Source organism: Antechinus flavipes, chromosome 1 (genome assembly GCF_016432865.1).
Source record: "Antechinus flavipes isolate AdamAnt ecotype Samford, QLD, Australia chromosome 1, AdamAnt_v2, whole genome shotgun sequence".
Taxonomy (NCBI): Eukaryota; Metazoa; Chordata; class Mammalia; order Dasyuromorphia; family Dasyuridae; genus Antechinus; species Antechinus flavipes.
The window spans coordinates 298,792,761-298,808,092 of NC_067398.1; the positions used below are offsets into that span (position 1 = coordinate 298,792,761).

The following is a 15,332-nucleotide window of genomic DNA, read 5'->3' on the forward strand; positions in this document are numbered from 1 at the left end:
AAGGAAGTCATCTCATCTCCTGACTGAGATGTATGATAATATAACAGTTCAGATAAACATTACTTGTTGGTGGATTCCTCATCAATTCTAGTCAAAGTTTTTTTAAAAGGCCTCATACAATTTTTTATAATTCTCTTTTTCTTCTGCCAGTTCAAAGAAGAACTACTTCTTGACAATATCCTTGTGGATGACCTTCAGGATCTTATTCTGTTATAACATCTCTCTTGAAATGTCGAGGGGAAGATTCTCAGAATCCACCATATCTTGGATAAAATTAAGATAATTGGGAATAAGGTTGTGATAACTGTCCATGATAAGCACATACCACACAATACAGCTTAATCTTATTCTTCTTTTTTGTTTTCTAAGAGGTCAAAGGGAACCTGGTAGGGAATGAAATGAAGAGCTCTGAATCCCAAGTTACCTTCTAACAAAGAAGTATTTTATGACCAGATAATCTTCCTAACCATTGGTGAAGCCATAAAATGTGCCTTGCCTCTCTTGGTATATATGATATTATTGATATCAGTTATCAGGATTACATGTCCAGATGGGCTTGGTCTCATTCAGTTATTTCTGGTCAATATATTTCTGCTCGATCATTATTTACTTCTTATTATCCTTGCCTTCATCTTCTTCATCAGATCCTACATCAGAAATCTTGGATTTCTCCTCATCTTCTCACCTTTAGTTTCTTCCTTCTCTTTCTCTTCCTCTGTCTCCTCATCACTGATTTCTTCATTTCATTCTTCTTACAAATAAATGTGATGGCATAGCCAATGAACTGTGAATATTTCTTTACAACTTTCTTGATCCATCTTTCTTCCCATATTCTGTCTGGTCTTCTTTCAGATGTAAAATCACTTTGATGTCTCAGCTAATAGGCTTACCATGGTCAGCATGGACTGTGAAAGAACCATGGCAGAAAACTCCTAGATATACTGTTCATTCTCACTGTAGTTGGTGATGACAACTACTTTCTCTGCCACCAGGTAAGCAAAATAGAAATCCATACCAAAATGACCAATCATGCAGACGCTTGCTCAAGCCTGCAAAGCCCCTATGAAAGTTTTGGTTCTAGACTTGGCAATGGTCCCCAAGTTATTGATCTAATAATTTGTCAAACCAATGTCAGTGTCCACTATAGTCAGGATATGTTTCTGAGAGCTGGGGATGATGTTAATCATCAGCTCTTAACTACTGTCCAATTTGGAAGGATCTTGTCTAGAACATCAGAAGTATTGGAAATGATCCCTTGAAGAAAGATTGGAATAAAAAGAGTTGATAATCAAAGACATAAGCTGATCAATCTCTGCATGGGAGGCAAAAGTCTCCACCTCCTCCACTCCACACTGTACATCTTCAGGTATCTTGAGTGGTTACAGCCAAGAAGACTGGTTCAGGGAAGTGCTGAGTTCAGCAACTCCAAAGACTGAGGAGCTTGGGGAGCTTGGCAAAATAGAAGCTTTCGTCCCCCTTTTTTCTTATTTTTAAAAATTAAGTAGCATTTTATTTTTTCCAAATACCTATAAAGATAATTTTCAACATTCTCTTTTTATAAGATTATGCGTTCCAAATTTTTCTGCTCTTTCCTCCTCTCTCTCAAAGATGATAAGCAATCTGATATAGATTATGCATGTGCCATCATGTTAAACATATTTCCACATTAGTCATATTGTGAAAGAAGAAACAGAACAAAAGGGAAACCCAACAAAAAAAAGTGAAAATAATATGCTTTGATCTGTATTCATACTCCATAGTTCTTTCTTTGGATGTGGATGGCATTTTCCATTATGAGTCTTTTGGAATTGTCCTGGATTGTTGAATTGCTGAGAAGAGCTAAATCTATCACAGTTGATTATCATACAATGTTGCTGCTACTGTGTATGATGTCTTTCTAGTTCTGCTCATTTCACTCAGCATCAGTTCATGTAAATCTTTTCCAGTTTGTTTTTTTAATCCACCTTCAGCTCCCTTTTTCAAAGGGTTTGGTGATTCTCCCTTGAATGCAGTTGGCAAAACACATAAGAGATTAGGATTTCTCAATATAGAAATATAGTCATGGAAATTATTTTAAAAAGTGGATTTGGCAGAGGAGTGAGAGTGTGAGATAACTTCCATCAAAATTAAGCATGGTTTCCCTAGTGATGGAAAAAAAGGACTTAGGTGTGCTACAAAGAATTCCTAAGTTTCCTCATTTCTCTGGATCAATTGAAATGTATAAGGTAAAGATTGTGTAATAACAATGATAGGGAAGAAGTAAAGGATGACATGTCTCTTTGTCTGGCTATCTATGTAACATGAATGTCTGATTATTTAGAATCCAAGCAAGTAGAAAACTTAAAATATGGAAATTTGTTTTGGGTTTGTTTTTTGGTTTCATTTTGCATTCTGATTTTTGCTTTTATGAGAATAGGATCTGTGGTATCTATTCTAATATGTGAAGCCTTAGGGGAAAAAACTATGTAGGTTCAGAGTCTGAGGGCCAGTATCCACTCAAAACCACGGATGTGTCTACTTTTACTAATCAGTAAGAAGGCATATTTAATTCACAGTAAAAGAATTAAGTAAAGTAACATAGTAATAAAAGTAGCAATAAATTTTCCTCCCCTTTGGTTTGGGATACATTCTCCCACAAAGTATGACAGTATGTCAATAGGAAAAGCAGATAGTATAGAGAATATATCTGTGAGAGTAGTCTTGAAACAGGATTTCTTGTCTCCTTCACTGTAAGTCTGTGGTTGCCTTCTTGGGATGTCATCATGCTGTTCCCTGCGGAGCATCATGTCTTTAATCTCTTCTGAGTATCCCCACTGTGTGCTTAGACTCTGCTGGGCATGTCATTTCTGTGCTTGTCAGAGAATTAATGGTTTCCTGATAGGATTTCCCTGAGTTTCTGACACAAGTTCCTTTCCCCTGCTCAATATGATTATCCCCCACCCCACCCCACCCTTCCTGGTCTGGGCATATAAAAAATCCCAGTTATGTGTAAATCTCCTGTTGTCAGACTCTATGGGTTCCTGAGGCCATAAAAGTTGCTATTTTCTGATGACTTACACTAAACCATTCCCACCTAAGGAGTACTATCCAGAGAAGCTAAGTATCACTGTTTCTTTGTTGAGCATCCTTGTTATATTAGGGCAAGGTAAGCCTCTCCTTTTGTTACATGATCAATGACTTGTGAGTGCCTCATTTCATCCCAACATTGAATCTGAACCAAGAGGGCACTGACTGACTTGAGAACCATGACTACAATAATGTTGGGCACTGTGTCTGTTGGTCATTGTTTTCACTCTGTTGGGCATCTTCATTGATCTTATGGTTTCTGACCTCTCTGCTATTCATCTCTTTGGAGTATTTTTTTTTTTTTTTTTACCATATTGGCCTCTGTCCACCAGAAACAGTTAAGTGCCTACTATGTGCCAGATACTGTGCTAAATGCTGGGGATACAAAGAGAGGCAAAGGACAGTCTCTGCTCATAAAAGCTCATAATCTAATGGCTATTAGCAAACAACCATCTACAAACAAGTTCTATATAGGACAAGTAGGAAATAAATAATGAGAGGGAAGGCATTAGAATTAAGAGGAGTTAGAAAAGACTTTTTATAGAAGATAAGATTTTGGTTGAGGAGGGAAGTCAAAGAAGGCAAGTATGTGGAGTTGAAAAGGAAGAACATTTCAGAAATGGGGAACAGATCAGATAAAATGCCTGGCTGAGAGGTGGATGGATCAAAGAGTAAGGGATAGTAAATAAGGTTTAAGAAGACTGGAACGGTAAGAGAGGGCTGGGTTATGAAGGGCTTTGAATGCTAAACAGAGCATTTTATATTCAATCCTGAAGGCAAATGGGAGCCACCAGAGTTTTTTGGGTAGAAAGATGACCTAGTTGGACCTGAGCTTCAGGAAAATCAGTTTGATAACTGAATGAAGAATGGATTAGAGTGAGGAACTTTTATTATTTCCTATGTGACAGACATTGTATAAATATTATCTCATTTGATACTCACAATAATCTTTTGAAGTGCTATTTTTGCCCCCATCTTACAGTAAGAAAACTGAGGCAAACAGAGTAATTTGTCTGGGGCCCACATAGCTAGTAAATATTTGAGACTGGATTTGAATTCAGATCTTCCTGTCTCCAGACCTATTCCTCTATTCTCCACACCTGTCTGTCTGTCAGGATATAAAGACCACAGATATGGAGGTGGGAAGAACCAGTCTAACTTTGTAATGCTGGAGAAACTGAGACAGGAGAGAGATTAGAGAGTTTTTAATATTTTATTAATTGGAGAGCATAATTGACTGGACAGGACTCTCTCTCAAAGTATCCAGCGATGTATGGGAGAATCCCAAACCCTTAAATACCTCTTACAAACAAAGAAGGGGACAGAAGCGGGAAATTTCTTCACAGACCTATTTGGTTCTGTCAGGATGGGAGGAGACCATAAATTCTTACTAAAAGCAGGAGTCAGGATGTCTGAATAAACAGAAGTAAAGATGTCAATGAGGTATCTGGGATAATCTTATCTCTTGGAATATTTTAGAGGGATAGTGTAAATTCTTGAGGACAGAAAGAGTCAGGAAGTCTGATCTCCCTCTCTTATCTTGTGTCTTACATTAGTAATTTATAACCTTAGAGCAAATGGTCCTCAGACTTAATGGACCAGAGGGGGGTTTTACAACTAAGGGGATGAGGCAGAACAGTTAAGGAAACTGAGTCAGGACAATTAAAGAGAACTGTGGCACAACAACTTCTTCATTTAAAAAGTACTTATCTATAGCTTTTTGTTTTATATCACTTTTATTTCTGAACATCATTCCTCCCAGCTTCCTTATTCAGTGAACCATCCCTTGTAACAAGGAATAAATAATCCCTGGGTAGGATCACCATTTCTTAAAGTCATGCTCTTCCATCCCAACTCAATTCATTCTCTGGACTGTTCCACCTCTTTCCTCTTCAGGAATTGTTCCCCACCTCCTCTCTACCCATTTTCCACTTACCCTTTATATTTTATCTTTCCCTATTGGGACATTTCTCATCTTAGAACATAAGCTAATTGAGAGGAAGGATAATCTTCTTTATTTGTTTTTCTTGCATCAGTATCCCCACTACCTCTGTACTTAGGTCAATGTCTGGTACATAGTAAGTCTATTTTCTATCTGTTTATCTACCTATCCACCCATCTATACATTTATATAAAAAGGAAAAAAAAAGCAATTCAGTAAACTAACATACCAGTTGAGTTTGACAGTGAATGAAATATCCCACCCACACAATCCTCTACCCCTGCAAAGAAGTGAGGGAGGTATATTTTTTCATCTCTTTTTTTGGGACAAGCTTCATGATTATAATTATACAATGTTCAGTTTGGGTTTTTGTTTTGTTTTGTTTGGTGCTTCTATTTGTATTCCAATCTTCTTATTTCACAGATGAAGAAACTGAGATCCAAAGAGTTTTTGGTGGCTTGCCCAAAGTCACAAAGATAGTACGTGGCACTGCCAAAAGGTTCAAACCCACGGACCTTCAAATCATTTCTTTTTCTGCTATGTTAAACTATTTCTCCCTGATAAGGACAAAATCACATTTCTTCAGTCATTACTCTGACCAGGAGTCACTCTGCCTAGTTAAGAAGCAGTTGAACATAAGTCAAGCAAGGCAAAAATTAGATTTAGATTTAGATCAATACTTCACACCATGTAATGCAATAAGCTCCAAATATACACATGACCTAAATATAAAAGGTCACATCATAAAAAATTAAAGAAGAAAGAAACTATGGATGGGGGGGTGAGTTTTTGACCAAAGAATATAGATGATCATTTTAAAAATAAATATGAAGGAAAGTTTTAATTATATAAGTGATCTGGTTTGGGTTCCATTACTAATCTCTGAGCTCCGATTACCTTTGTTACCTTGAACACCTTACTAAAACTCTCTTGGCCTCAGTTTCCCCATTTGTAAAATGGGGGGAGCTGTACTACACATCCTCCAACATCCATCTCTTCCACTTCTTAATATGTGAACAATGAAATTTTTACAGAAAACACATTTAGTGCAATTAGAATTAGAAGAAAAATTTAACAGACAAATGCAGCAAATTTCTTTGATAAAAGTCTGATATCCAATATATACAAATATATAAGAAAAAGATCCACTCCTTAAAAGGTAAATGGTCAAAGGATATGAAGAAGCAATTCTCAAAAAAAGAAATACAAACTCTCAATAACCATTTGAAAAAATGTTCCAAATCACCAACTCTGAAGTTCTACCTCAGCTCCATCTATAGGCAAATTTGATAAACAAAGAAAAGGAAGGCTGGAAGATTTGTGGGAGGACATTAGTACACCAGATCTGTGAATTGGACCAAGCATTCTATAAAGAAATTTTGAGATAGACTCTAAAAGTCATTAATCAGTGCATGCCCTTTGGATCAGTAATAGGCATATGTTCCAAAGAGATAAAGACAGAGAAGAGTTCAACTGTACCAAAAAAAAGGTTATAATAATATGTTTTTTTTGTTGTTGTTGTAGCAAATAACTGGAAACTTAATTTAATTGGGCACTAATATGTTCTCATCAGTGGGGGAATGACTAAACAAATTACCATATCTGAATGTAATCGAATGTTACTGCATCCTGAGAAATGATCAGTTTGATGAATTCAGAGAAACCTGGGAAGACTTTATATGAATTGTTCTAGAGTGAAATGAGTATAGCCAGGAGAACAATTTATATAATGACTACAAAAATGTAGTTTAGAGTCTAATCTCTAAATAAGGCCAGTCAGACTTTTTTTTTCACAATCTCTGATTGTTTGTGACATCATCACAAAGGTCCAGGGAAAAATCACTTAGAACTTAGTTTCATGTTAAGATTTTTCCACAAGGATTAGAAAAGTACCTGGTATACAAGGTAGATTAGCACAGAACAGCAATTTACTTCTTTCATACAAAAGAAATGCTTTAAAAAAATACTTAAAACATAGAAGATTCATAAATGCACTTTGACAAAGACCCAAAGCATAATATGATAATCTATAACAACTCCTGGGAGGTTGATATTTACAGCATGAATTTAAGTAACAGGCTTCTCTTAGTGTCCTCCCCTTCTATTTTTCTCCTGCTATTTCTCTGGCATTCCTTCTGAGATTATCTTCCATTAATAAGATATATACCTGGTTTGTACTTAGTTATTTGCATGTTGTCCATGAGAATTTTGAACAATCCTTTTATCTTCACCTTTGCTCTTAACTCAGTGAAAGAAACACAGAACAAAAAAGGGAGCCAAAGGTCTAAGGTCCAGGCCAAGGTTCCCCCAGGAAGTACCTGCTTTAGCTGTAGTATGCCATAACAACTGATACCAGTGTAAGGGAGGGGAAGGAGACATCCTACTCAAATCTCCCTCCTCAAATTTGTATAGAATGTTCCATTTGACCTTTTCCTGCCCAACTTCTTTCTTTGTTTTCTACTAATATTTTTACATATTGAATCCTCCCAAGAGAATGTAAGCCCCTTGAGAGGCTGTAAGTCCCTTGAGGAACTATTGTGCTTTATTTTTTTCCCCCCTCCCTACAATTAAGTGTAGATATTCAGGTGTATGTGTATATATTTATACATATAATACAAACATATATACATACCTATGTACACACACATATATATATGATGTAATCACATGCATATAGCAAGAGCTATATTGATTTTGTTTTCATATTCCCAGAATTTATCATTGTGCATATAGCAGGTGCTTAGTAAATGTTTGCTGAATTAAATGAATGAGTGGGAAGAAGGAAGAAGTAAACTAGCCTGGTGGATGGCTAGTGAGTCTATCCATACCAGTGAGTTTTAGCAAATTCTGAGATGAATCACAGCCTGGAGAAAAGGTTGGGCAATCCAGGAGTTGAGGATGAGTAGAACCTCCAACAAAGCCAGCTCGATTGCACAGTGCCTACATCAGCAGGCTTGGAATTAGAGAGACTTGAGTTCAAATTTGCCCTTAGACACTTACTAGCTCTATGATCCCCAGGAAATAATTTAACTGCTATTTGCTTTAATCCACCAGAGGAGGAAATGGCAAGCCACTCCAGTATCTTTGCCAAAAAGAAAACTCATGCAAAGTGTTGGCCTGCTATGGTTCATGGTGTCACAAATAGTCAGGCGTGATTGAATAACCACAGAAACTCAAAAAGCAGCTCCAAAAGAGCAAGGAAGAGAAAGCAAGGGCTGAGCCATGCAGGGAGTTTAGCTCTAAGCTGCTTTTTCCCTCTTAGGGTTGCAAAACTCTTGAGATTTTGCTATGATCCCTCTTCCAATGTGGAAATTAATGCCCTAAAATTTTGGTATTTACAAATGGCTGGACTAATGGTCTACTTCAAACCACTTTTCAGTCATATATCAGACCTATTTCTTCCTTTTCTATCCCAGCCTGAAATCCTTTCTATTTCTGAATAAATAGAAAAAAAATAACCTAACAGACTCTAAGTCACTAATCTCTGTGCCAAGTACTTGGGAAGATTGGGTTTCAAAAAACAAGTGGAAACCACAGACCTTGGCCTGAATGTGGAACTAATTTGGGAGATAAAGTGGAACGGCCAAATGCAAAATCAAAACTTAGCTTGACTGTTCAGTGCAGGGTGGTGAGAACCTGAAGGACAGGTCCTTTTTTGAATTTTCTTTTTTCTGTATTTGAAGGCATAGCTAGAGAGAGAGGTAAGGGTCTGGTATCTGGCTTATCCCTAACTGAGCTCCTAACGTTTCCTCCTAAATTGTAAAGGCCTGAGATAGAGGGGATGAGAGACACAGAAATTTATAGTATTCTAGATCTCTAGAGAGCTAGACCCAAAGGCTGATGTGAAGAGAAAAGATTCAATAGTGAGGAAGATAATAATAATTACTGATAGTATTAGTTTTATAAAGAGACCCCACCCCCCTTTTTATTTCTTGTATCTGTGACTTAAATGGCATAGAGAATGTCCAGTGAAAAATTTCCTTCAAACGACAAAAATCAATACTTAATCTATGATTTATATAGTCTCGGACATACAGCTTTAAGATGTTAAATACCTGATCAGGATCACACAGCCAGGACATGTCAGAGAAGGGACTTAAGTCAAATTCTCCATTACTCTGAAGTTGACTTGCTAGTAACTGTGCTATCTTGTCCTTCCACGAGCACCATGGGATAAGAGGACCTACTTCCCAGGGTCATGGTATAGCTCAAAAAAAATTATGATTGCAAAGCACAGTGCCTGGTACTAAGTGCTATATAAATGTTAGCTATTATTATTAATCATCACCATCATCATCATTATTATTGTTACCTTCATTATCATCTCATTTGAGATAATTCTTTAAATAATCCTGTGTGCTAAGTAGTACAAACATCCCTATTTTTATTCCCTTTTTTTCCCCAATCTGGATTGATGATTTCCTCAGGGTAGGGAACTTCAGATGAGAAAACTCGCTACTGGTGAATACTGGGAACTCTTCTGTCTTTCTGAAACTTTCAGTCTTAGAGAATTCCCTAGAGCACTAAGGTTAGATGGCTGATGGTCATATACCTAGTATGTCTCAGAGGCAGCATTTGAACCTTGGTCTTTCTGATTTCAGAGCTGACCCTCTCTCCAATGAGCCATACTGCTTTGAAACTCATTTTTACAGAGAAATGAATTTTAAACAAAAATTGGATCACATGTAAGAAAAGTTACTTTCAGAGATATAAATGACTTGCTGAAAGTCAACAGAACTAATAAAGGGGAGAGTTTGAACTCAGACCCAGGTCTGAGGTCTTTAAATCTTCAAATCTGGCACTTCTTTTATTTTATCAGACTTACTCAACGCTGACAGATAAAAGAGGGCCATTGGTTTTAGTGATTTAAGTCATATTCATCTCTTTGTGATTCCGTTTGGAGCTCTCTTAGCAAAGATACTGGAGTGATTTGTCATTTCCTTCATCAATTCATTTTACAGATGGGGGAAACTAAGGCAAACAGAGGTGAGTGATGTGTCCAGAGTCAGAGAGAAGTTTGAACTCAGGAAGATGAGTCTTTGTGACTGTGAGCCCTGCATTCTATCCACTATGCTACCTAGCTGCCCTTCATATTAGAGATTCTCAGTTAACTGCTTCTGTAAAAATCAGGGCATTGAATCTGATTCTGGCTCTTGAAGAAAAGAAAATCCCTCTGAGTTACAGCTTCTCTGTGGATCACAGCCCCACTGGAAGGGGTGAGGAACAGTTTCCACTGATGATCTTGCAGGATGTCTGGCAGGAAGCCCACCTCAGGCAAAGATGATTATTGTTCCACTAATTCCCAAGCCAAACTCAAGCCTTTGTAACAGTTGGAGAACTTTGGCTTGACTGACTGAAGAGGTGTTTGGAAAAGAGCCACTCTCCTTGACAAATTCAATTTCTTTTTAGATCAGGCAATAACTCAGTTTTGGGTCAGAAAACGGGAAATGGGTTCTCCCTTTCCTTTACTCTGGAAATAGATCAGCTCTGCTCCACCTTGGCTGGAAGGACTTGAGCAAAGGACCCAGAACTGAGATGATGTAAGCAGATGAAAGGAATATATATATATGGAAGAGGTATTGAGGAAAGAACTGGAGTGTAGAAGTCAATTCCTCAAAACTGTTTTCCCTTGATTTGATTTTTATCAGAACTAAGTATTCAAAGCTGAAGATGAGGCAGGGGCCAAGCTTATCTTCCTAATGATTTTTCTTCATTCATATGCACAAGTCAAGTTGACACATGAGCTGAGTAAACCAACAAATTCTCCCGCTATAAATATGAATATATCTTGGCAACTCTAGGACTTTTATTAAAGAATTCCAAGTTTAAAAAATTCCCAGAAGAGAAAACTACATCTGCTAAAATTTTAGAAAGAAACAGCCCCTGGATCTTTCCATATTTCTTTTCTAGAAGAAAATGATCACTCAAACACTCTTCTTTCATTAAGGGTTGGGATTTCTCCATCCTATCCATCTTAGGGAAATGTTTCTCTAAACTTGGCTAGTTTTTCCCAATAGATATTTAAAAAGGACTATTGAAAAGACCTTTTTCCTCAACATATTAAATTGCTCCCCTCTATCCTTCCTAATTTCATTAGTCAAAGAACAGTATTTTCTAATATATTAATGGTGGAATAGAAAATATTTTAGAGCTAGAGCCAGAATGGGCAGCTAGGTGGTTTGGTGAATAGAGTACCAGGCCTGGAGAAAGGAAGATTTCTCTCCAGGAGTTCAAATCTGTTCTTAGACACTGACTAGCTGTGTGACCCCGGGCAAGTCATTTAATTACATCTGCCTCAGTTTCCTCATATGTAAAATGAATCAGAGAATGAAATGGCAGAAATGGCAAACCACTCTCTGCCAAGAAAATCCTAGATGGGGGTCAGGAAGAATTAGACATGACTGAAAAATAACTGAACAACAACAGACCTTGCTTCCAACTTTTAATTGACTTTGCAACCTTATGCAAGGTTCTTTGAACCTCTATAAAAAGGAACTAATCTCTCTTTTATGTTGTAAAGACAAAATTCAGACAATGGAACACAGAACTGGAAAAGATCTGAGAGCATTTCTAGAAGTTCCTAACCTAGGACCTATGAACTTTTAAAAAATTATTTTTAACAACTGTGAAGATTTTTTGAGCCTGGTCTCTTGCCTAAGCCAAAAGTGTAACAACAAACCTAGGTCAGTTTGTCCCTCCCTAGGCAGTCTGGGGTCTCCTATCTTGTAGGGCTTACAATATTGGTACAGGACCTAATGGGAAGTTCTGATTGGCTTTTGTCCTACTGCAGTTCAGAATTCCTGAACTTAAGTGATTCATCAATCTCAATTTCCCTGATATCAGGGATTATAAGCATGTGTCACCATGCACAGCTGATTACTATATTTCAATATAATTGGCTTCTTTTGTGATGTATATTTTATTTTGTGTATTTAAAAACATTATTATGAGGAAAAAGTCATGAGACTAGATTTCATACACTGACAAAAGGGTCTCTCTTTCTCTCTCTCTCTCTCTCTCTTTCTCATACACACACACACACACACACACACAACCATGAAGAATCCCTGATTTAGTCCAAGGGACATCTAGGTAATTCTAGAGTGAGAAGGACCTAAGTTCAAATCTGGTTTCAGACACTTATTTGCTGTATGACACTAGGAAATTAACTTAACCCTGTTTGCCTCAGTTTCCTCATCTGTAAAATGAATGGAAGAAGGAAATGGCAAAGTACTTCAGCATCTTTGCCAAGAAAACCCCAAAAGGTGTTACAAAGAGTTGGATATAGCTAAAACAACAACAATCTAGTCAACATTAAAATGTTGCAATTAAAGAACCTGAGATCCAAAGAGATTAATTGGGTTGCCCAAGATCACAGAACAGAGCATCTAAATTCTGCTCTTTTAATTATAAATCCAGTTCTTTATCTATTTTGCTCTAAATTATTAAGTTATATGTAGTATAAAGTATGATCATTAAACTCCATTTTAAAAATTAATTCCTTTGGGTCAAAATAATATAACTGAGAAATAGCCTTTAGTGTAAAAACTCCACTTAAAAATAAGCTATTAACATTTCAGAATGATTAATTTATCAAAATAGTCAATTACTTAGAAGATCCTGGAAGGAATAAAAACCTTTACATTTTGATAAAGGAAAGGAAAAAATAATCTAGGCTACTGGGAAGGGGTAGAGTAAGGGACTTCAAAGGGACATTCTATGAGGCTAGAGAATAGGGCTGGCATTGGGTACCTTGTAGCTCGTACTACTAATTGGAGAGAGAGAGAGGCACCAAAGACAATATTTGCTTCTAAATGTACTTCCCAAAATACAGCAGAATGCAATGATTGCGCGTGCAATTCTAGACCACAATGATTAAAACAAGGTACCCATTGTTAAAGAAAGAGAGAGTAGCCATTGCATCCCTCTGCCCTGCCATTCTCATAGTCTTGAATTTACATGAATAAGTTGGTTGGAAGGAATCAAAACTGATTCATGATTCAAACCGAAGTTGGAACAGAGGATAGCAAACCTGTAAAAGAAAAGATATAGGAGGGACATAAGTCATCTTTAAGTAACTGGTGTGTTATCCTTGTGAAGGAAAAAGTTGTCATGTAGGACACAAAGTAGAGTGCAGTTGAATTTGAATTAGACCTGAAGTCGACAAACCTAGTTTCTGAAACTTACTAATCAATAACCCTAGGTAAGCCAATTCAGCCTCTCTTAGACTCAAGTTCTTCTTGTGTCTATTACCTCCATCAAAAAAATGTTTGTCAGTCATGCTGACAAAGATATTGCAGTAATTTGCTATGTCCTTTTCTCCAACTGATTTTACAGATAAGGAAACTGAGGCAAACAGGATTAAGTGACTTGCTTAGGGTCACACAATTAGTCCAAGGCCAGATCTGAACTCAAATTTCTCTAATTCCAGGCATGGCCCCCTATTCTCTGTGCCACCTAGTTGCCCCTTTTACCTCATAGCCATTTCCTATCTCTAGACTGTGCAGTTGTCCTTATGATAAAGAAAACAATTAAGGAAAAAATATCAGGTATAGAAATACTGTCTGACATGGTGTATGATATTCTGTCCTATCTTTCCTTACCTCTCTGTTACCTCACAGGATTGTTGAGTGGGGATGGAGTACATTGGAAGCCTCAAAAATACAATAAAAATGAATTATTATTTTCTAGGTCACCAGGAGATGATAGATGGATAGAACTTACCAGAAGGCAGATTTCTAATCATATAAGTAAAAACTTCCTAATGATCATAGATATACAAAAGTAAAATAAGTTGCCCCATTAGATAGCAAGTTCCCTGTCACTGGAGAATTTCAAGGCGATTATAGGTAGTCACTTGTTGGAAATGGTATAAAGGGGATTCCTGGTCAGGTACTAAGTTTTGGACAATGTAACTCCTGAGATCTTCTCTAACTATGATGTTCCTTAATCCATTTTAGGGATAGCTGAAGGGACTCTGGCTTATTCAATGACTATATAACTGTCCCTCCTTCTTTACCTCCCTGCCTCCAACTTTCCCACTCCAGGATTCTGTTCATGATCCCTCTGCTTCTGTCTTTCACCAATCAGGGATGGCCCAGTCTTAATCATTCCTTTTGCCTCTGTTAATACCCGAGGTTGCTAAGAGGCTCTGATGCCCCAGTCTGTTGATATGGCTTGTTAAAAAAAAAAAAAAAAAAAAAACAAAAAACTGTCTCCATAGTGATATTGGAGGTGATCTTTCTTCTGAGGCTACTGGGATTTTGAGGGAGCCCAAAGGGAGTACCAGGCAGGAGCCAAAGCTAAGCCCTCATCAAGAACTTTGAAGTGGTTTGGCTCTTTCTGGGAGAGAGGCCCCATCAGAAGTCCACATTTTTCTCTACTGTGCAGAGTTGAGAGATTCCCCCTCCCTTCCTTCCTCTTGAAAAAGTCCTTTCTTTTAGTGAAATAAGCCAGAAGCATTAGTGAGTGCTGATGTTGGTCACTGGAACATGTAGACATTCAGTAAGGCTGTGTACTCCAAGTCTTCTCTTGGGACTCCTGAGCATTTAAATCTTTCCCTTTCCTCAAACCTAGCTTCAAAAAACTCTGTGACATTGTTTTAGAAAGAATAGGAACAAAGATAATGACAGACTGGCTTGGAAACAAGAATACTCTTTAGATACATTTATTTATTTTTTTTTTTTTTGCTACATTTCTACCTTACCCCAAAACCTTCAATGGCTCCCTACTGTTTATAGAATAAAATGCAAACTTATTGGCCTGACATCTGAGGCCCTTCATAACCCAGTGCTAACTTTCCTTTCCAGCTTTATTTCATATTACTTTCCTTCCTGAACTCAATGTTCCAGCCAAACTGGAAATACCAGCTGTTTTCTAGTTTCGTCCTGTATTCTTCCATCACTATATACTTGGATAGACTATTCCTTGTGTTTGCCCCGATGCCGACTGAAATCAGGACAACTGTGGATAGAGCGCTGATTTTGGAGTTAAGTAGTCCTAGGTTCAAATCAAATATTAGAAACTGTGTGACCTTGAGCAAGTCACTTAATGTAATAAAAGCATTAGGGGGCTTGACAGTGGCAGGAGAGAGAAGAAAGTGGGGGACATATTCCAGAGAGGTTGCAAAAGTGAAATCGACAAAGGTTGGCAACAGTGTGGATATGAGGGATGAGAGAGAGTGAAAAATGAAGGATGACTCCTAGGTTGTGAGGCTGAACAACTGGAAGGTTGGTGGTGCTCTCTACCGTGATAGGAAAGGTAGGTGATAGGGAGGGTTCAGAGGAAAGATAATGGTTGAGTTTAAGATGTCTGCTGGACATCC

The 15,332-nt window shown here is 37.5% G+C and overlaps 1 pseudogene; it reads right to left on the bottom strand.

Annotated features, from left to right (window-relative positions):
• Nucleotides 1-344: 344 nt before the first annotated feature.
• On the bottom strand, nucleotides 345-2,786 carry LOC127545406 (heat shock protein HSP 90-beta-like; annotated as a pseudogene).
• Nucleotides 2,787-15,332: the final 12,546 nt, after the last annotated feature.